This window comes from Vombatus ursinus, unplaced genomic scaffold, assembly GCF_900497805.2.
Source record: "Vombatus ursinus unplaced genomic scaffold, bare-nosed wombat genome assembly UNPS02008961.1, whole genome shotgun sequence".
Taxonomy (NCBI): Eukaryota; Metazoa; Chordata; class Mammalia; order Diprotodontia; family Vombatidae; genus Vombatus; species Vombatus ursinus.
The window spans coordinates 7,504,746-7,526,713 of NW_020948739.1; the positions used below are offsets into that span (position 1 = coordinate 7,504,746).

Genomic DNA, 21,968 nt, shown 5'->3' on the forward strand with positions numbered 1-21,968 from the left:
TTAGCACCTTTGAGATCATCAAGTCATCTAAGCATGAGGTGTGAGAGGTAGCTAATAGAAAGAACTGCCTCACAGACTGGCATGTAGAAGGCATAGAAATGAATTTTTAAACATTTCCTTCTTTGACCTTCTGGATAGGGTAGGGCTGTCTGTCTGCAGAAATCTGGAAACTAATAAATAATGTATCCAGAGAAGTCTACAAATCAAGAAAGGCCACCTTTTGCATATCCATTGGATTACTAAATGAAACTCCCAGTTCTAACCAAAGAATTTGACTGAAAAGGTGTGTATTAAGCACCACCTATGCCCAGGACACTGTGCTATGTTCTGGGGACAATCTCTACACTTAGAGAGTTTGCATTCTACTGATTTTAAATCCCGGAGGATTATATCAGACATGTCCACGATACAAAGTGGAACTGGAATGACATGTAAACATACAGTCCTTTTGCCCTATGTCCATTCAGAATATAATAGCTTCACCGTGACAAAGTTAATTAGTACTAATGGATCTGTTGCCAATCCATAGAGGAAATATGAACTGTGGACAACAGATTGCAATGGGAATCAAAACACTTGAGTTTATTAAACACCTACTATGTGCATAGCTTTGTACTATAGGTTATTTTTAATTTCCCCAAGAACTTGCTTTTTGTGTCCTTTGGACAAGGAGGCAGTGCAGTCTAGTGGAAAAAGCCCTGAGTTTGGAGTTGAGAAAACTAGGTTTGAGAATGGTTTCTGACACTAGCTGTGTGAACTTAGTCAAATTTATTAACCTCTCTGAGCCTCAGCTTTCTCATAGACAAAACAAAAATAATATTTCACTACCTTCCACACTCCTTCAGGGTTGTTGGGGAAAGTACTTTGTAAACTTCAAAGTGCAATATGAATTCGAGTTGGTATTCAATCATGCACTCATACATTCATTTATTCATTCATTCATTCATTCATGCTTGGCACTGGAGGAGATGCAAAATTATATGTAAACTTCTGGAGGGCAAAAATGGTTTCTTTTTTTTATTTCCCATTGTTTTCTTTGTTTCTTTGTTTTCTTTGGTTCCTGATACATAGTAGGTGCTTAAAAAATGCTTGTTAATTGGTAAGATATATTTTTTATCTTCAAACGGTTTCAGTCTAGTAGCATAAGATATGTGTGTATAAGTTTTCCAAATACATAGATGCAGCTCGAGTGACCTGGTTAGATATGATTTGAGGTCTAGGTCTCCTCTGAGGAGAGTAAGAGAAGGGCTTAAGTAAACTGCTACCATGCTAGCTGGAAGAGGGGAAGGCAGGGTCCAGGACTGCTGTGGTGGCAAGCCCTCCTATCTCCAGGACAGGTGTTGGGCTAGAATCATATCTACCTGTCATCCCTCAAATCTCTCTGTTCTAGGAATCTGAGTTGGGTTCAGAAGAAAGGTCATTTCCTTTGTTACTCTTAAGGGGAAGACCAGCCTTTAGCTTAAACTCAAGAACCTAGCCCCTTCCCACAGGTTAAACAAATGATTACCCCCAGATAGCGAATATTGAGTAAACACATTTATGCAAGCAAAACAACAAAAAAAAATCAGAGAAATTCTACAAAAGAACACAGAGCAAGTTTAGCAAGGAGTTCAATAAGATCTCAGTTTGGACTAGGAGAAGGTGAGCAATCTCACCCAGGGGAGGTCCTGTCTCAGCCATCTCTACTATCTCAAACCTAAAGGTCAAGAAGCATGATGGGGTCAGTCCTCCTACACATCTGAGATTCCAACTGCTCTAGTCTGTCATTCAAAAATCTCTCTTCTTTCTTCATATCTCTCTTCAAAGAATCTTGGGAACCAATTATAGTAGCATTGCATTCAGCATTTTCTCAGCCATTAGGAGCCACGTCTCCCTTCATGTACTCATCAGCATAACATACAAAGCACATACAAAACAACTTCAGTCTTGGTTTGAATCCAGGTTATGGCACTAAGATAAAACACAAACACAGATACGTAGAATATACAATATTATGTAAGTACGTTAGAAATCTAGTTACAAATTTAAGTGTCTTGTGAGATCAGAGGGAAAATATTGTTACTAACAGGAATGTGTGTGTATGTGTGTGTGTGTGTGTGTGCATGCGTGTGTGTGCACATGCGTGCCTGTGCATGTGTGAGTGCAGAAGAGGAACCAGGGAAGGCTTCCTAGATGAGAAAATACTTGAATTGAGTTCCAAAGGATGGCAAAGTGAGACAGGGAGGACTTTTCAAGATAGAGAACAATGTGAGTTATGGTGTGGAAAAAGGAAAGCATAGAGTGTGTTCAGAGGTAGAAGGAGTAAGAAAGAAGAGAAAGGCAGTAAGGTTTTACCACTTAAGGCTCAGCAATCCAAAATAGTTCTAGTAACCCGGCCCTTGTGCCATGTCTCTTGCTCATGCTTTTATTTCATAGAGATTGTTCCACATTCTAAGATTCTCGTGGCTGGCTCTCTCCTTTCAAGGTTTCCCAGGTTGTTCCTCTCAATCCCTGGTCACTTTGTTCACGTCTCCACATGTACCCTCGTACCCTCATGTTCATCTCAGAGTATGTTTTCTCACTCCCCTGGGGACTTCATCTGCTCCTTCCTTCTACTGAGAGGATGGGTCTATGAATCACATCAATCCTCTTTCAACAACCCTTTGGTCAGGGCAAATTCTCAGGAGACTGAATGATTGAATACAGGGGATTTCCACCCTTCATCAGGAATTATCTCCAACATCTGATTACACGACAAGCACAAAATATTCAAACTAAGAAGGGATTTTACCAATCATACAATCCAACCAGTAGAATATTATTAGCCCCTTGAGGGTAGCGACTATTTTATTTTATGGTACTTGTAAGTCTTAATACAGTGCCTTTCATATAATAGGAACTTAACAAGTACATATTGAATTGAATGAATGAATGAATTTGGTGTTTATATCTCCCAACACAATGCCTTTCATATAATAGTAACTTAACAAGTACTTACTGAATGAATGAATGAATTTGGTATTTCTATCTCCTAACACAATGCCTTTCATATAATAATAATAACTTAAAAATAGTACTTATTGAATGAATGAATGAATTTGGAATTTAAATCTATCTCCAAACACAATGCCTTTCATATAATAGTAACTTCAAAAGTACTTATCAGATGAATGAATAAATGAACACCTTCATTTTTTAGATGAGGAAGTTGAGGTCCACAGAGGAGAAAATGGTTAGCCATTTCCTTCTCTGTGGACCTCAGCTGTTTCATCTAGATAATGAAGGTGTTTACTAACCTCAGTTAATTAAAAATTCCATAAAATGAGACTGTGTAACACAGGGCTGGTGCTGCCCCATCCATTCTCACTGCCTGTAATACTTCATTGTCATAACAAAACTGATACACACAGGTGAAGGCAGAGATGGGGATAGATGGAAACTTGGAGGGGGTTGTTCTTAAGTCATCTGCAAAGTTGGGTATAGAAAGCAACCGCTGTGTGTGGGAAGCCCATTTGAGTGAGAGAGATGAAGGACAGAGAGTTTGCAGGGATTAACACTAGATTTGTGCTCAGGACACCTCAGCTTGAATGTCAGCTCTGACACTGTGTGATCATAAGCAAGTCACAGAATTTCAGAGTTGGGAGGAACTTCAGAAACCATCTAGTCCAACCAGTGCTTGACCAATAATTCAGTTCCTAACATTCACTCAATCAAATTCAGCAAGCAATTGAATTGTGCAAAGCACTGGGCTAGATACCAGGGTTATAAAGTCAAAGAAACAGCTTCTGCCTACAAGAAGTTTACATTATACCGAGGTGGGGAAAGACACAACAACATATAAGCAGGGAAATTAATACAAGGTAGTTTAAAGAAGGAGAGATCACTAATTCAGGGGGGTTCTGGAGGAGGTATCCTTTGGGGTGAGCCTTGAAGGAAGTTAAGGATCCTTCAGGGCAGAGATGATGAGGGAGAAGCCTGTGGAAAGGCATCTATTACATATCAGCTTTACAAATATTGTTTCATTTGATCCTCACAAAAACCCCGAGAGGCAGGTTGCTATAATTATCCCTATTTTACAGATGAGAAAACTAAGGCAAATAGAAGGTACGTGACTTGCCCAAAGTGCCATAGCTAGTAAGTATATGGAAGGTATATGGAAACTGGGCAGTCTGCTTTGGTTCAGGTGTCCATCTTGGTCAGATGTCCCCTTCTTGAACACATTCCAGATATGTGCCTTTATTTTTCAGACTCTTCATCTATAAAATGGGATAATAACCTTTAAATTATCTCCTTCATAGAATTGTTGTACTGAAAAACATGAGTGTAGAATATCAGAGTGAGCTGGTAGTGATAAAGTGAAGTTGGGAAAAACAGCAAGTAAACCAGAAGAGATTGACCCACACTAATACACACGACAGCAGCCATAGCAGCAGCAGCAACAGCAACAACAACAATAACATAAAAACTCATAGGTAGATGAACAGCTCGGACGGTAAGTAGCAGGTGGTTGAGTTCTCAGTGTGCTGGATCTGGGGGCTGAAGCTCCGAATCGGAAATGTGGCTTTGTCTTTTTCTGCTTGTTTGTGGGCAAGTCACTTAACCTCTGTGGGCACCTTCTGAAAAAATGAGGAGCTTGGATTTGATCTTCAGGGACCCCTTTCAATATGTAAATCTCTCTGCAATGGAGATATTAGGTCTTGGGAACTTTAGGGGCAACATACCAGGAGAAGGTCATACGGTTATTGGTTGGAGGGGACCACCTCATTTTATGGATGATATACCTACAGCTGAAGGAGGTTGAGAACTTACCTGCTGATATGTGTTAGATTATTCTTTATCTATTTGTTCAGTATATCAGGAATGGTTAGATATTTTCATACAATGCTCCACGTTTTTCTTCCTTGAACACTCCTCCCACCTTTCTCCCGTTTTTATTGATATCTTGTTTACATCACCTTCATCTCTGGACATATCCCTCCCTTTTCCCTACTCTGCTAACCATTTTTAAGGACAACATGTTTAAAGAAAGAGAAAAAGCCATTCAGCAAAATCAATCAACCCATCAAATATGTCTGATTGTACATATGCATTCTGTACCCATAGTCCCTCACTTCTGTATAAAGAAGTGGGGAGGGAAGAGATGCATTTTCTCACCTTTATAATTGCACAGTATTTGGCTTTACTTTATTTTCTTCCCATTTACATATTTGTGGTCATTGTGCAAATTATTTTCCTGGTGATGTATTTTAATCTGTATCACTTTTACAAATCTTCCCGTGCTTCTCTAAATTCTTCATCTTTTTCCTTTCTTATGATACAGTAATATTCCATTACAGTTTTGTACCACTACTTACTTAACCATTCCCCAATTAATGAACATTTACTTTACATCCAGTTCTTTGCTACCACAAAAAGTCCTGCTCTAAAGATGAGAGTATATTAAATCTTTTATTCCATCTTTGATTTCCTTGAGCTATATGCCTAGCAGAAAATGGCGTGGACATTTTATTTATTATTTTAGTATAATTTAAAAATGCTTACTGAAATGCTCTAGCAACAGTGTTTTAGCGTGCTGGTCTTTCCACAGTCCTTCCAACACTGATCACTTCTGTCTTTCGTCATCTTTACCAATTTGCTGAGTATGAGATGAAGCCTTGGAGTTTTTTGTTTTGTATTTCTCTTGCCCTCTACCCTCTTTTAAATAAGTTTGTATCCTGGCCCAGAAAAAAATGTCACCAGACGTTCACCATCGACTCCCTGCCTATACCTTTCCTGCCTACCTTTGTGCTCTAGGATGCTGATATGGAGCAAGAGCTCGATTGAGGCTCTGCTTTGACTTGAGACATCTGGCCCTGCTGAGAGATTTGGTGCACTGAGCACTTTCTTGAGTTTGGTCCAAGTTCTTTTTGTGGAGGACGGCGTTTTGGCCTCAGGTCATCAAGCTTGCACTGCTGGCTCCATTGATCATTTCTAAATGCAAAAATGAAGGAAGGCAGCAGATGTGAGAGGGTTAATAACCTTAAGGTATACTGACCTCCCTGAAACCTACTAGTCCCAAGATACCGCACCACTGAGAAGCCTGCCTTTTATTTTTTCAGCTTTCTGTACTTTGTCTGTGTTCAGGCATGTATGTTGGGTTAGGCAGCAAATGGGGGAATTCCCTGTGTGTTTTGAAGTCAGCGGAGAGAATTTTACAAGCAAATTCTTCCAAGATGCCCAAGGGCAGATGTACATATTCCCAATTGGTTCTGATAACTCAGAGTTGTACATTCCACAGAGGAAGCTAAAGCCGTCTGCACCAAAGGGTAGTGGTGGGGAGCGGAGAGGAATGGGGAATGTGCCCTTGTGAATTTAATGTCAGTTGTTTGAGAACAGATTTCTTCTCGGCCAGCCCAAGACCTTGGACCCAAGGGGCTCTGCTTGACTGATTTGTAACCCTCCTCAAATTCCAACTTCTAATCTTTTACAGATCTCAGAATGTACAGACAAAGCTCTCACATGCTTCAAAGAGCAGCTTTGGAATATTGCGGGCATTGTGTTTTACATTCATCCCTTGATTGCTTAAACTTTCTTCCTCAGAGATCCAAAATGTATTCAAATTCTAGTTCTTTAATCAGCATTCTTCTAGACTCTGTAAAACTTTCCATAGCGAAATCTGTTTTAGATAGCAAGCTGTGGGTCTCATACACAAAATGTCTGAAAGTTGTTGGTTGGCTGGATCTCCTCACTTAAGGATGCATGTGAATAAATGAGATGCAAAATGAAGAGTGTCAGCCAAGGTAGAAAAAGAATGCTTAGGTAAAATAGAAAAAGTGAGGGAATAAATGACAATCTTGGGGATTTGGTCTAGTCAAATCAAGTCAAGTCAACAAGCATTTATTAATACCTACTTTTTGTTTTGCTTTGATTTTTTGATATATTTTGATAAATTGGATTTAAGTGAGGCAGAGTTGGGCAAAGTTGTCAGCCTCACTCTCTCTTCCAGAGTCATTGGATTCCAGGAGCAAGACCAAGTCAAAATGACTGGTGATGGCTTGGGATCCAGTGGATGACCTTGGTGGCTTCGATGGCTAACCAAGCTCTAAGTGCTCCACAGCACCTGCTTCAGCTGCCTTCGTGGCCGTTGGAACAAATTGTTCTCATCTGCCTATTCTGCTGAGGGAAGTCTTCACATGCTTGGGACAGACATCCCCCTCCCCCCAACTCACCCAAGAATTTGGGACTCTTTTGGTTACCCTCAACATGGTTATCCCAGCTACCAAAATGGTTTACTGGGTTGTGGCCACTGGGCATGCTACAGCTTCTTGGAGCCACAAGTGAGAGTTAGGTGAATCAAGCGGACACCAAAGTTGGCTTTTTTTTTTTTTTTTTGGTGAGGCATTCGGGGTTAAGTGGCTTACCCAAGGTCACACAACTACTAAGTGTCACCTAGCTGCCCCTGGACACCAAAGTTGGAAAGCAGCCCTCACACCTGAGGAGCTAGTTACTCTTCCCTGAATACACCCTACACACCAAGTACCTACTATGTGCCAACATTGTACTAAGGATACAAAGAAAGAGGAAAAAAAAACAACTCTAGTCCCTGCTCTCAAGATGTTCGCATTCTAATGAGAGAAATGACATGCAAATGACTTTGTACAACCAAGATAAATACGGGGTAAATTGGAGGTAGTATCAGAGAGGAAGCACTAATATTAAGGAAGACCAGGAAAGATTGTTGAGAAGGTATCTCAGACTTGAAGAATGTCAGGGAAACCCGGAGGTAGAGATGAAGAGAAAGAGACTTCCAGGCATAGGGGACAGCCAGTGAAAATGGGTGACCATTACACCATTGTTATTTTTGTTATTATTCTTGCTTTTAAAGTTCATTAGATTCCAAATGTGGTGTAGTGGAAAAAACATTGACTCTGGACTCCAAGGAACAAGGTTTGTCCTCCAAAATTTGCTATTTGTCACTTGTGGAAAGAGAAGTTCAAGCTAGACAGACTCTGAGGTCACAGCTAGCCTTAATTTCTACGAGCCTATGAAATTCTTGGGGAGAAGGGAAATGTTTCCATAGTTTTTTTTTGTAGTTCATAAATTTCAAGTCAACTTTTCCAAAAAATTTAATGGATTTTGAGGCAAAATTAAATTACTCTGTTATCTGTTCTCTGTTCCCCACTAAGAGATGGCATTGGTGAAAATGCATTGCAAACTTTAAAGTGCTATATATAATTTAGCCATATAATATAAATATTTGTGGGTATATCTGCTAGGTGGCACAGGGAATAGAATGCTGGCTATTGTGAGGAAGACTCATCTTCCTGAGTTTAAATCTGGGCTTAGACATTTACTAGCTGTGTGACCCTGGGAAAGTCCCTTAACCTCTGTCTACCTCAGTTCCACATCTGTAAAATGAGCTGGAGAAGAAAATGGTATAATCACTGCAGTATCTTTGCCAAGAAACCCCCAAATGGGGTCCAAAGATTTGGACACGACTGAACAACAACAGCAGACTTGGATTCCAAAGACCTGGATTCTACTCTTGGATCTGCCTCTTACTTGCCAAGTGATAGACCTTGGTCAAGTCACTTAACCTCAGCTTCAGAATGGAGATAATAATAACAAACTTACCTTTTAATTGTTGTATGGATCTGTGATCCTAAGTGAGATAATATGAATGAAGAGTTTTGTAAACCTAACACACGACATAAATGTCAGCTATGATGATAATGGCAAAAACAAGATGAGTGTGGTGACTGCAGTATCAGTCAAGCAGAACTGGACAAAAAGATATTTGGGCTGTTTGTTCAGGGGCCACCTTAATTCATATCCTCAGATCTGAGTTAATGATTTGCTCTCCATTTACTCAGTGTATGAACTTGTCAGGCAGAGCACCCAGGGGACCTGCTCATAGCATCATAACAACAGGCTGTTAATGAGAGTAGGATATTCATGAGCCCTTTTCCTTCCCCAAACCTGTTACATTAGGTATATAAGGTTTCTTCTGTGCTTCCCACTATCAGGGTTACATTTTGAAGAAGCCATCCAATAAACCATAGCGAATAGTTAGCCTTTAGAATACCCTAGCGATAAATCACCAGTCAGTATGCCACCTGGGACTAAATCCAGCTTCTCAGTTTAAACACTATTTGCTTTAGTTCTCTTATGTGTAGTCAAAAAGGAATACAAGTAAAAAAAGTAATCCACCAGATCAAAGTACTTGCTATTTATGTCTGAGGTAGGAAAAAACCAGGTAAGAAACCAAGAACTTTTTTATGTCTGAGACCAAATTCTTTTGTTCAGGAAGAGGCTCTGCCTTTAGTAAATGGTAGGCAGACATGTGTTATTCATCTACTAATAATTGCCTTTGATAACAAACTAGACTTCTGATGTCCATTGGTGACTGAAATGGTGAAAGAATTTTGGAAGTCTATTATAGTTGAATTTTGCCACCTTTGCATCAGAGAACTGGAGTTTAACCAATAGTTTCCCATGTTTCATACTCAGAGCTTAGGTCCACAGTCAAAGGTAGATAAAATAAATAATAGATACATAGATAAAATAACATTAGTAAATAGATAAAATAACTAGTATCATATGTGCATATAGATACATACACATATATATACACACATATTATATATATATATATATATATTTCAGTAGTGTCTTACGCTTTGTGATCCTAATAGGGTTTTCTTGGCAAAGATACTAGAGTGGTTTGCCACTTTCTTCTCCAGTTCATTTTACAGGTGAAGAAACTGAGACAAACAGGGTTAAGTAACTTGTCCAGGATCATATAGCTAGTAAGTATCTGAGATCAGATTTGAACTCAGGAAGATGAATTTTCCTGACTCCAGAGCCAGCACTTGATCCACTGTGTCACCTAGCTTTCGCACCCATACACACACACACACACACACATGTTTCTATGTGTATATATGTATATACATATACACACATATATATCTGTAATATGGCTATATTATATACAGCACTTTAAAGTTTGTAAAGCACTTTAAAGTTTGCAAAGCACTTTACAAATATTCTCAGTTTAGCCCCACAACAACCCTGAGAGTTACGTGCTGCTGTTATCCCCATTTTACAGATGAAGAAACTGAGGCAGATACAGGTTGACTGGCTTGTTCAGGGTCATTTAGCTAATAAGTGGCCAAGGTGACTAGGCTCAATGCTCTAACCACTATTGTTATAACCAACCAACCTACCTATCTCTTACTCAGAAAACATATCATTTTTTGGTTATTTCTTTATGATTTTTAGAATCAGTTAAATCAAGTACTAGTTTATCCTTGGTTGGTTTTTAATAGAATAACTGTAGTTGTTCTATAGCCTGATGTCTCTGTGTTATGTTGATCAAATGAAGTAATATATATATGTGTGTGTGTGTGTGTATATATGCATATATATATATGGATTGCTTACAAATATAAGCTATCAACACCAGCAGCAGCAACAGCATTTGATGTTACTAACAAGTACTAAAAGACTCTCATTAAAAGTTGGTTTCATCTAGAAGGCATGTCATCTCTAAGCACAGATCCTGAGGAAGGGGTCCAATAGAACTGCCACTGGACTGAATGTCACAGGTTCTGCTGAAAGGGATCTAGAACTCTCTATGGGGCAGGGGTGTGAGGAAGAGGAAGATGACAAGCTCTGCTTGGTCAAAATTTCAAACCAGGTAGAGAGGAAAATATCAGGTCATACTCTTATAAACAAAGGAAAACAGAAAGAGATGTCAGCTGTTAGTGTTTGCCATCATAGAGAACCGTCAAGCAAAACATGCTTTGAGGGTCCCTCGTTGGCCTTAAGAATGAGTTCTCATGTGTTTGTTGTTGTTGTTCAGTCATTTTCGGTTGTGTCTTACTCTTTGTGACCCCCATTTGGGATTTTCTTGGCAAAAATAGTGGAGTGGTTTGCTATTTCCTTCTCCAACTCATTTTTACAGGTGAGGAAACTGAGGCAAACAGGGTTAAGTAACTTGCACAGGGTTCACATAGCTAGCAAGTGTCTGAGGCCAAATTTGAACTCAAGTCATCCTGACTCCAAGCCTGTCATTCTCTCAACTACACCACCTAGCTGCCTGTTCTGGTGTGTAGCCTGCTCTATTTTCAATCAGCAAGAGAAAGCTGCATGGGATGCATCCCCCCCCCCCCCCAAGGAATTGATTCATTTGCCTAGCTAACTCAAACTCATTTTAACTACTTGCATCAAATTAAGTGCTAAAGACCATGATTTCCTCTTCGAATACGCTGTAAGCCCCATTGTGATTGGAGAAAATGTAGAGTATTTATATGATATCTAGTCTATTGTCCCAAACAGGGTCATGAAGAGTAGGGCACAACTGAAATGACTGAACGACAACATTCTATTGTTAATATTCAGAGACCCCTAAATTCATAGGAGCAAAGATGTAGAAAGGACTTGAAATATTCTCTCCTCTAAAAGTTCTTAATCTAGGGTCTTAGGACCATAGATTTGGGCATGATGCCTGTGAACTTTGATGGGAGAAGAATTACGTATTTATTTTGACCAACTTCTAACTGACATTTAGCATTTCCTCCAATTCTTTAAAAATTTCTGAGAAGGCCATAAGCTTCACTAGACGGTGGAAGGGTTCCATGATGCATAAAGGTTAAGAACTCCCGTCTACTCCATTTTATAGCTGTGAAGTGGGGAGAAGGAAAGGGGAAGAGAAAAGGAAGGGGATAAGTATTTATATGGCGCCTACGATGTGCCAGGCATAAATACTGTCTAATTTTACGTATTACAAGTATTATCTCATTTGATCTTCACCTGGGAGGTAGGTGCTATTGTTATATGCCCATTTTACAGCTGAGGAAACTAAAAGGAAAGGGAATAAGCATGTATTAAGTGCCTGCTATGTGCCAGGCACTTTGTTAAGCACTTTACAAATTTTTATTCAGAAAGCTGACATGATTTGCTCTATCTATTACATCATGCTACCTGTCTTAATAATAATATATTAAGAATAATGGAGAGATTGTGCTAACTATGTAGGGCAGAGACACATCTGGGCTTCAGCTGAAAGAGCTTTGGAAAACTTTTGGTAAATCTGGTTGTCTTTCCCTGTCAATCATCACCAGATTACTCTCCATGGTACTTAGTGAGAGGTGCACTCTGCCACCTGCTGGCAGAAAGGTGATACTGAAGATTCTCACCATCTTGGTTCTCCCAGAGTCTAAAAGTAGATACAGCTTTCATGAACCACATGAGCTGAAAGGGGACCTCAGAGGCCATCTAATTCGACTCTGTCATTTTACAGATGAAGAAATTGAAGCTAACGAGGGTTAAGGGACTTGCCCAAAGTCATGTGGACCTGGAAGTCCTCCATGGAAACAATGATTTTCAAAGATACTTGGTTTTCTTCAAGTATTCATCTCATTTCCCTCTGCTCACTTGTGTGGGTGTGTGTACCGAGGCAGAAAAAACAGGATCCTAAAATCTACCTGTGTGTTTATGCAGAACCAGCCAAATGCTTGGTTGCTACTGTTTCAGCAGGAAAAAAAGTCTCCGAATTTGTTCCATACTTAAGTGTTCTGAAATTGTAACCCTCACAAATAAGAATGCTGGCCTCATATCCAATGGGAGATTTTTTTCTCATTATTTCAGTGTCTGTTGATCTGGAACGAGAGCAAAGTAGCCACATAAAGAGATAAAAGACTGGTCTATGGTCTTTGATCAGCTTCCTGGAGCTGAACGGAAAGAAAAGTACAGCTGTGGGTGAACTATTCTAAGAAGTTATGTGGGTTTCCAAATTTATCCCTTATGTTCATTAAATGTTAAGCAGATATACTATAAACACATTGCAACCTGATATTCAGAGCAAAAGACTTACATTTTGTGATACACAGTTGTGTATGTGTGCATATACACATCCAAACTTAAAGATAGGGCTTAACCTATTTAGAAAGCATGGGTGAGACCCTGGCTAGAATAATGTGGCCCTTTGCCTCACCGCCCACTCACCTCACCACCACAGGCATTTTCAATGCCTGGTAATCTGACTGAAATGGGTCTTTTCAAGGCTATCAAAGCTAGCTTAATTGCTAAATTTGATGGCCTTTTCTCAGTCCTCTTCCTTTCTGATCTATAACAGCTTTGGATACTGTTGAACAGCCCCTCCAATAGTGTTTGAGAGATGGTGCCTGCCCACAGGCAGCTTGTGCTCTGGTTGAGGGGTTTACATTCTGACTGAGCAATGCATGGGTGGAAATCACTAAGGTGCTGATGGTAGATCAATATACTGGCAAATAGTCTAATAATTAAAGCTATTTGAGAAAACAGAGAAGCTTTATATGAACCAATGAATGAAGTAAGTAGACCCAGGAGAATAATTTACACAATAACAATGGTAGTTTAAAAAGCATAATTTCTGCTATTAAGAGAGCCTGAGGTTGGTAGATTATAGGAGTTTTGAGGGACAATAACGTTAAAGCTGACTGGGTATCTACACTAAGAATAGCACCAATTTTGAGGTTCGGGAAGGGGAGGGGCACCAGGTTGCCCAAGGAGGGGCAAACTGTCCTAGGTTGGTCAGCAATGGAGTTGGGCCCATGAGTGGCTTATACACTTCCACCTGGGTGAGTTTCAAAACAGCAACAATAATAACTTTGAAAGAATTAAGAATTCTGAAAAACATAATTGACCAGCCATGATTCTAGAGGTCTAAGTATGCCATCAGTATACCTCCTGAAAAATGGACTGAGGATGCAGAGTGAGACATATTTTGGGGGATGTGGCCAATGTGAGATTTTGTTTTGCTTCACTGTGCAAATTATACTTATTACAAGGGCTTTGTTTTTCTTCTCCTTCCCCCACCTCCAACCAATGTGGAGATAGAGGTGACAGAAAGAAGATAAATTTTAATTTAAAAAATATATTTAATTTTTTTTTAAAAAGAAAATGAAATAGCCTTCTGTGGTGAGCCAGGTCTTCAAGCCTCCTTCCATTGTGTCTCCTGCCTTTGTCCTCCTACTCTCAATGACCCTTTTCTTTTTTTCATTTTATAGAAAGCTCCAGGACTTGGATTGCTGGTGGCCCCAAATGGCTTCTAGAGGGTAGCACTTCTTTCTAGAACAGATCTGCTCAGCTCTCAGCTTCATCTGCAAGAGGGCAGCCTGGCCTTTCTTCTCCCTTGCCACCTGAAAGCAGTTCATAACCCTTGTTTTCCATTTGCTTTTAAGGATTTTTACTGAGAAGCACTACAGGGGGAAAAAAAATGCCTTCAGTAGGTTTAGAATAACAGATCAAAGGACCAAGTTGCCAGTCTTACAAAGGCCTTATCAGGTGTTCTTTCCTTATGCATAATTTCAGGAAATCGGGCCTTAGACTTACAAGGAATAAGATTTTGTTCTTGCTTACTTACTCGGCCGAGCTCTCTACCTCTTTCTTATAGGGCTCATCTTTCTGAGTCAGCAAGCCTAATCCTGTCTGGGCTGGGCATTAGATCTGTTCTCAGTTTCTAATGGAGATAAAAAATGGCAAACCATTCCAGTATCTAGCAAGAAAACTCCAGGGACAGTATGGTCCATAGGGTCACAAAGAGTTGGACACTACTAAACAACAACAACAATTTAAATGATGGCTCCTGTCACTGGGGCCTTGCCCCAGTGACAGGAGCCATCATTTAAATTGGAGTTTTCTTGCCAGATACTGGAATGGTTTGCCATTTTTCTCCTTCAGTGAATTAAGGCAAACAGAGGTTAGGTAACTTGCCCAAAATATGAGCGTGGATTTGAACTCAGGTCTTCCTGACTCCGGGCCCAGTGCTCTATCCACTGAGCCACCTAGCTGCCTCCCAAATGTCACTATTTAAATCCCTCCACATAAATGAAAAATATCTTTTTCTACCCACTATCCATGAATCTGGGAAGTTTTATTTTTGTTCCTCCTACTCCTCAGATAAAAATAACTCTTTCCTTTATGACAGGGGTTCTTAACTTGGGGTCTGTGGATAGATTTCAGGGAGTTCATGAACTTGGATGGGAAAACATCTTTATTTCCTTTGTAATTCTATGTATTTTATTTTTGCATTTAAAAATATTATTCTTAACAAAACCCAAAAGGAAGAGATAGAAAAAGAAATTCCATTTAAAATAGCTATGGACAGTATGAAATATTTAGCAGTTTACCTGCCAAGACAGACACAGGAACTAAATTAACACAGTTACAAAATACTCTTTACACAAATAAAGACAGATCTAAATAATTGGAGAAATATTAATTGCTCATGGGTAGGAGAAGCCAATGTAATAAAAATAATAATACTACCTGAATTAATTTATTTATTCATACCATACCAAACTGCCAAAAGACTATTCTGTAAAGCTAGAAAAAAAAAATAACAATTCATATAGAGGAACAAAAGGTCAAGAATAACACAGGAATTAATGAAAAAAAAAACTAGGAAGGAAAGAGGCTTAGCAGTATCAGATCTCAACCTATACTACAAAACTGTAATTGTCAAAACAATTTGGTATTAGGAAAGAAATAAAGGAGGTGGTTCAATGGAACAGATTATGAGATCAACATAAAGAAACAACCAAACACAGTAGTCTAGTGTTTGATAAACCCAAAGATACCAGCTACTGGGACAAGAACTCAGTATTCAACAAAAACTGATGATCTAAGTCAGTCTGGCAGAAACTAGGTATAAACCCCCTTCTTACACTGTATATCCAAACCAACTCTACATGATCTAGTCATAAAGGGTAACATTATAAACAAAGGAGTAAGGAAGAAATTACCTATCAGATCCATGGATAGGGGAAGAGTTGATGACCAAACAAGAGACAGAGAGGTAAAATAGATAATACTGATTACATAAAATTTTTAAATTTTTATACAAGCTAAAATTAGAAGGAAATGGGGGGGGAATCTTTGAAGCAAATTTTTCTGATAAAGGCATAATTTCTATGATAGATAATGGAAACTGAGTCAAATTTGTAAGAATAAGAGCTCTTTCCTAATTGATAAATGATCAGAGGATATGATCGGGCAATTTTCAGAGGAAAGAAAATCAAGCTTTCAGTAAACAAAAGAAAAAAAATTCTTTAAATTGCTAATATGGAGGCAGAGGTGGGGTGGAATGCTGATGGCCAGGAAAGTCTTCCCACTCCCCTTTTAAAAATCACCTTTGTGGTCTTTGCCTCCTTCCCTTTTTCTTTCCTTTCCCACCCCTTCTCCTTCCTTTTGCCCCTCTTCCTCTCCTTTCCCCTCTTTTATTCCCTTTCCCTTCCCCCTCTCTATCCTTTCTCTTTTCCTTCCCTGACCTAGATGATGTCATGGGGGGGACAATTGAGGAGTCCACAGAGTGAGTTAAGGCATACATCAGGGGGCTGTGCCCAGGACACCAGCAAAGACTGCAGACTTCTAGAAAATATGAACATACTGCAGGTAACCTACAAATTAGATGGATATTTGAAGAAACTCAAGCAAAGTGTAAGAAGCTAGAGAAGGGATGAAAGAATTAATTCTTTTACACAAAGTCTTTACCGACAGGAATGTTTCATAAGAGCTAAAATATGTCAGATGGAACTTATCAGACGTCTATGCCACAGTTCCAAAAAAGAAGTAATACTGCTGATCCAAAGAGAATTCCAGCCCTGAGCTTTGTGATTTTAGCTGCCCTTTGATGTTTTCTAAAACTACACTGTTCTGAACTTCGTATAAATTCTCTGACTTCCTCTTATTGTTTTTCATTATGTGCTCTGGACAAAGGCTCAGAATTCAGAAGCAACCCCCTTGGAGAGTAGATACAGATAAGAGGATCTGATCTTTATGTCTCCTACAGTACTAATATACTTCTTTCCTCCTCTTCTCCCCCTTCCTTGGAGTCAATCTTTGACTATTTATTAACAGCTTAACTCTTGCTCTTAATGTTGCTAACAGAGTTGTTAGCCTGTTCTTGAACTTAAAAAATAAAATACCTATGACAAAAAAACCCACTAACAATTAGAGAAATGAAAATTAAAACCACTATGAGATACCACCTCATCTCTATCAGATTGACAAAGATGACAAGAAAAAGAAAATGACAAGTGCTGAAGGGGCTATGGGAAAACAGGTAAATTAACTCACTCTTGGTGGAGTTGCTCAGCCATTCTGGAAAGCAATTTGGAATCATGCCCCAAAAGGTATTAAACTACATGTGTCTTCTGAAACCATAATACTAGATTTATACCACCTCATAGAGATCAAAGAAAGAGGAAAAAGGACCCCTGTGTACACAAATATTTGTAGGAGCTTTTTTCATGGTTGCAAAGAATTAGATACTGAAGAGGTACCATCAGTTGGAGAAAGGATGAACAATTTTTGGAATATCTAAGCGATGGATTACTATTGTGCTGTAAGAAATGATGAATGGGAGGGTTTCAGAAAAACCTGGGAAGACTTGTATGAACTGATGCAAAGTGGAAGAGCAGAACCAGGAGAACAATTTATACAATAACAACAATATTATAAATGACTAACTACAATTCCAAAGGATTCATGATGAAACATGCTATCTACGTCCAGATAGAGAGCTGATGAACTTGGAATGAATATTGAAACTTATTTTCTTTTTTCCTTTCTTTTCTTTTTTTTTGGTGTGGGGTGCGGGGGGAGAAAGGTTAATGCAGGAATTTGTTTTGCTTGACTGTCTATATTTGAAATGGGTTTTATTTTTCTTATCTTCTCAGCGAATGGGGGAGAGAAAGCTGGGAGGGAGAGAATTTGGAACTGAAAATAAAATCAGTGGTTTTTCAGTCATGGAACTTTGTGACCCCATTTTGGGGTTTTCTTAGCAAAGATACTGGAGTGGTTTGCCATTTCCTTCTCCAGCTATTTTTACAGATGAGGAACTGAGGCAAATAGGCAAGTGACTTGCTCAGGGTCACACAGCTCATAAATGTCTGAGGCCAGATTTGAACTCAGGGACATGAGTGTTTCTGACTCCCAACTCCAAGTTATATCTACTGCTCCACCTAGCTGACCAAAAATAAAATTAGATTGAATTAAAAAAAAAAAACCAAACTACACACACATCATTCTGAGGAAGGATCTATAGGCTTTACCAGACTGTCAGAAGGGTCTATGACACAAAAAAAGTCAAGAACCCTTAATCTATGACCTCCTCATGTTTTCTTTCCCTGGGCTAAGAGCTGAAAGCAGCTTGCTGATAATTTATCATTCTGAGGATCTTGGAACTTTGGCCTTGAAAACTTTCACCTTCTACGAAAACCTTTCTATGCTGTTTGATTTTTTTAAAAATAATATTTTTTTCCCCCAATTACATATCGAGACAATTTTTAGCATTAATTTTTACAAGATTTTGGGTTCCAAATTTTTCTCCCTCCCTCCCTCCCCTCTTCCAAAAATGGTAGGCAATTTGATACAGGTTATACATGTGCTATCATGTAAAACATAGTTCCATATTAGTCATAGTTGTGAGAGAAGAAACAGATAAAAAGAAAAAAAACAGGAAAAAGAATAAAGTAAGTGAAAAAATATGCTTCCATCTGCATTTAGAGCCCATCAGTACTTTACCTGGATGTGGACAGCATTTTCCTTCGTGAGTACTTTGTACTTGGCTTGGATCATTGTGTTGCTGAGAAGAGCTGAGTCATTCATAGTTGATCATCATACAATGTTGCTGATACTGTGTACAATGTTTTCCTTGTTCTGCTCCTTTCACTTTGCATCAGGTCATACAAGTATTTCCAGGTTTTTCTGAAATCTGCCTGTTCATCATTTGTTATTGCACAATAGTATTCCATTACATTCATATTCCACAGCTTGTTCAGCCATTCCCCAATTGATGGGCATCCCCTCAGTTTCCAATATTTTGCCACCACAAAAAGGACTGCTATAACTATTTTTGCACATGTAGGTCCCTTCCCCTTTTTTATGATCTCTTTAGGATACAGACTTAGTAGTGGTATTACTGGGTCAAAGGGTATGCCTAGTTTGGTTGCCCTTTGGGCATAGTTCCAAATTGCTCTCCAGTGCTGGTTGATTTATAATAATGCCTTTAGTTGCTTGTAATAGATGATGCTACCCTTATTTGTGTGATCTATTTCTCTACCCCATCACCTTTGGTTGAAATCAATCTCATATGCCGTAAGGCCATTTTGCACGTGAACTGCACATTTTAGGCCACCTTAATGCCCTCTTTAGTTTTCTAGCTGAATGGGATCGGGTTAGTGATTACTATGGGCAGCTAAGCGGCTGACCCAAAAGGGGTTATGAAGAGTGGGGAATGACTGAAAAAAAGACTGAACAAAAACAAAGTGATTAGCATGCCACCCAGTGGTTAAATACATATAAAGGAGGACAAACAGGATGAGAGGACAGGATACAAATGAAGGTTGGTTAAAAGAACTAAAGATAGCCTGGAAAAGAGAAGACTTGGGGAGGGAGGGATGGGATACTATCCCTATATTCAAGTATTTGAAGGGCTGTCTGACACATAGAAGAGGAGCAGTGGTTAGAGGGTTGGACCTAGAATGAGGAAGACTTGAATTAAAATCTGACCTCAGACACTCACTAGCTATGTGATCCTAAGCAAGTCACTTAGCTTCTGTTTGCTTCAGTTTCAGCATCTGTAAAATGAGAATAATAATAGCACCTACCTCCCAGAGTTGTGAGGATTAAATGACATACTATTTGTAGAATACTTTGCTAATCTTAAAGATATATGTAAATTTTGGTTGTGCCCTCAAAGGGCACGGAACATTAGGAACAATGGTTGGAAGTTATAGAAAGGCAGATTTTGGTTCCATTTAAGGAGACATTCACTAATAATTGGAATTATCCAAAGGATACCAGGATCAGTTAGGGTGGTATATGCTTTTAACCTTGGCTAATGGAGAGGTTGGAACTCATGTATGTCTTGAGCTTGGGAATTCTGAGCTGCCATAGGGCTCACAATCTGGCTTACCAAATCTCAATGACACCTCTCCTCCTTGAGTTCAAATTTTTTATTTCCCACACTTCAAATTTTAGCATGTAGACAGCTTAGTGCATCACTATTTCTCCCCATTACTTTCTCCCCATTACTGTTTTTATTTTTTTTTAGTTACTCAATGATTCTGTTGTTACTCTTTTCTCTATGTTATACCTGCTGCCTTCTCTTGTATCTAATTGAGCATCTGTAACTGGCTGCTTTTTTCTCTCTTCCTCCCTTTATAGGTAAAAGCCTTCTTGAGTTAAGTGCAACACAGCAGCCAAAAATTAAATAAAATAAAAAAGAATGTGAATTTGGCCTAGAGAAGTTCAGCCCTCCTCCTAGCTTAATTTCTAGTGCCTACTCAAATTGACAGGCTAGGTCCCTAGAAGCCAGTTGACTGGGTTCTAGAGAAATAAGAACATCAGGCACCTTAGAGCTGTTCTAGTTCAAGTGCTCTCATTTGATGGATGAAGAAACTGAGTCCCTGAGAGGCAAAATGACTTGCCTAAAGTGATACAGCTATAAGTGGTAGAACTAGAATTCAAGCCCAAATACAATGTTCTTTTCATTTTATCAAAGTGACTCTAAAATATGAGTAAAATTCCAATGACACATGAATCCTAGGTAGCAAGTTATGGCCGGTGGCCAATAATCTTTATTGAAGAACTATTTAGCACAAGGTTTTACTATAATAAAATGATAATCTGGCATGACTAGTAGTTACCTTACCTTTAATTTTTTTTTAAATGAAGCTGTCTAAGTGATCTTCCAACAACAAAATACCCAACCATGTCACCCTACCCTACCCCATCCCCTACCTCCAGTGTCTCCCTATTACCACCAGGATCAATTGGAAAATCCTCTGCTTAGTATTCAAAACCCTTAAAATCTGACCCCCTTTCCAGTCTTCTTCCACCTCACTCCCCTCCCCTCCCCTCAGCCACCATCACCACATACTCTGATTCAGTAACACTAACCTCCTTTCTATTTCAAGAACAAGATGATCCTTTTAGGGACTCTGGCTTTCACTGGTTGTCCCCCACACCTGCAATGCTCTCCTTCCTCATCTTTGCTTCCTGGTTTCCCTAGCTCCCTTCAAGTCCCAGCTAAAATCTCACCTTTGACATGAACCTTGTCCTGAGCCCTCTTAATTCTACTGCCTTCCCTGTGTTGATTATCTTCAGTATATCCTGTATATGACTTGTTTGTACATAATTATTTTCATGTTGTCTCCTCCATTATACTGGGAGCTCCTCAAGGGCAGACACTGTCTTTTGCCTTTATTGGTATCCCTAGTGCTTAGCACAGTGCCTGGAACACTGTAGGTGCTTAATAAAATGTCAATTGATTGACTGACTGAATGCAGAAGATATTAGAGTTGGACAGGAACTTAGAGCTCATAAGATCCTAGGATTAGAGCTGGAAGTTACTTTTTGGGTCATCTAGTCTAACCTCCTATTATTTTACAGATGAAGAAGCTCAAGACCAAGGCAGATTTCAGAAAAAAACTTATATGAACTGATGCTGAGTGAAGTGAGCAGAACCAGGAGAACATCGTACATGGTAACAGCAACATGGTTCAATGACCAACTTTGATAGACTCAGCTCTTTTCAGCAATGCAATGATCAAAGACAATTCCAAAAGACTCACGATGAAAAATGCTACCCACCTCCAAAGAAAGAGCTGATAGAGTATGAATGCAGATCGAAGCATACTATTTTTTCTCTCTTTTTTTTCTTTCTCACAGTTTTTCCCTTTTGTTCGGCTTCTTCTTTCATAATATGACTAGTGTGGAAATATGTCTAATATGATTGTACATATATAGCCTAAATCAGCTTGCTTGCTGTCTTGGGGAGGGAAGAGGGCAGGGAAGGAGGGAGAGAAAAATTTGGAACTCAAAATTTTTTAAAAGTGAATGTTGAAAACTATCTTTACATGTAATTGGAAAAAATAAAATACTATTGAGTGGGGGGTGGGGTAAGAACACGAAGAAGAAGAAGAAGAAGAAGAAGAAGAAGAAGAAGAAGAAGAAGA

At 39.1% G+C, this 21,968-nt stretch overlaps 1 long non-coding RNA gene across 1 annotated transcript; it reads right to left on the minus strand.

The window, feature by feature from the left end:
• Positions 1-1,064: 1,064 nt before the first annotated feature.
• Positions 1,065-18,571, minus strand: LOC114034279. Its single transcript, XR_003568082.1, has 3 exons — positions 18,532-18,571; positions 5,760-5,949; positions 1,065-1,950 (listed from the first exon to the last, which is right to left on the minus strand). It is a non-coding gene; the product is annotated as an uncharacterized LOC114034279 (long non-coding RNA).
• Positions 18,572-21,968: the final 3,397 nt, after the last annotated feature.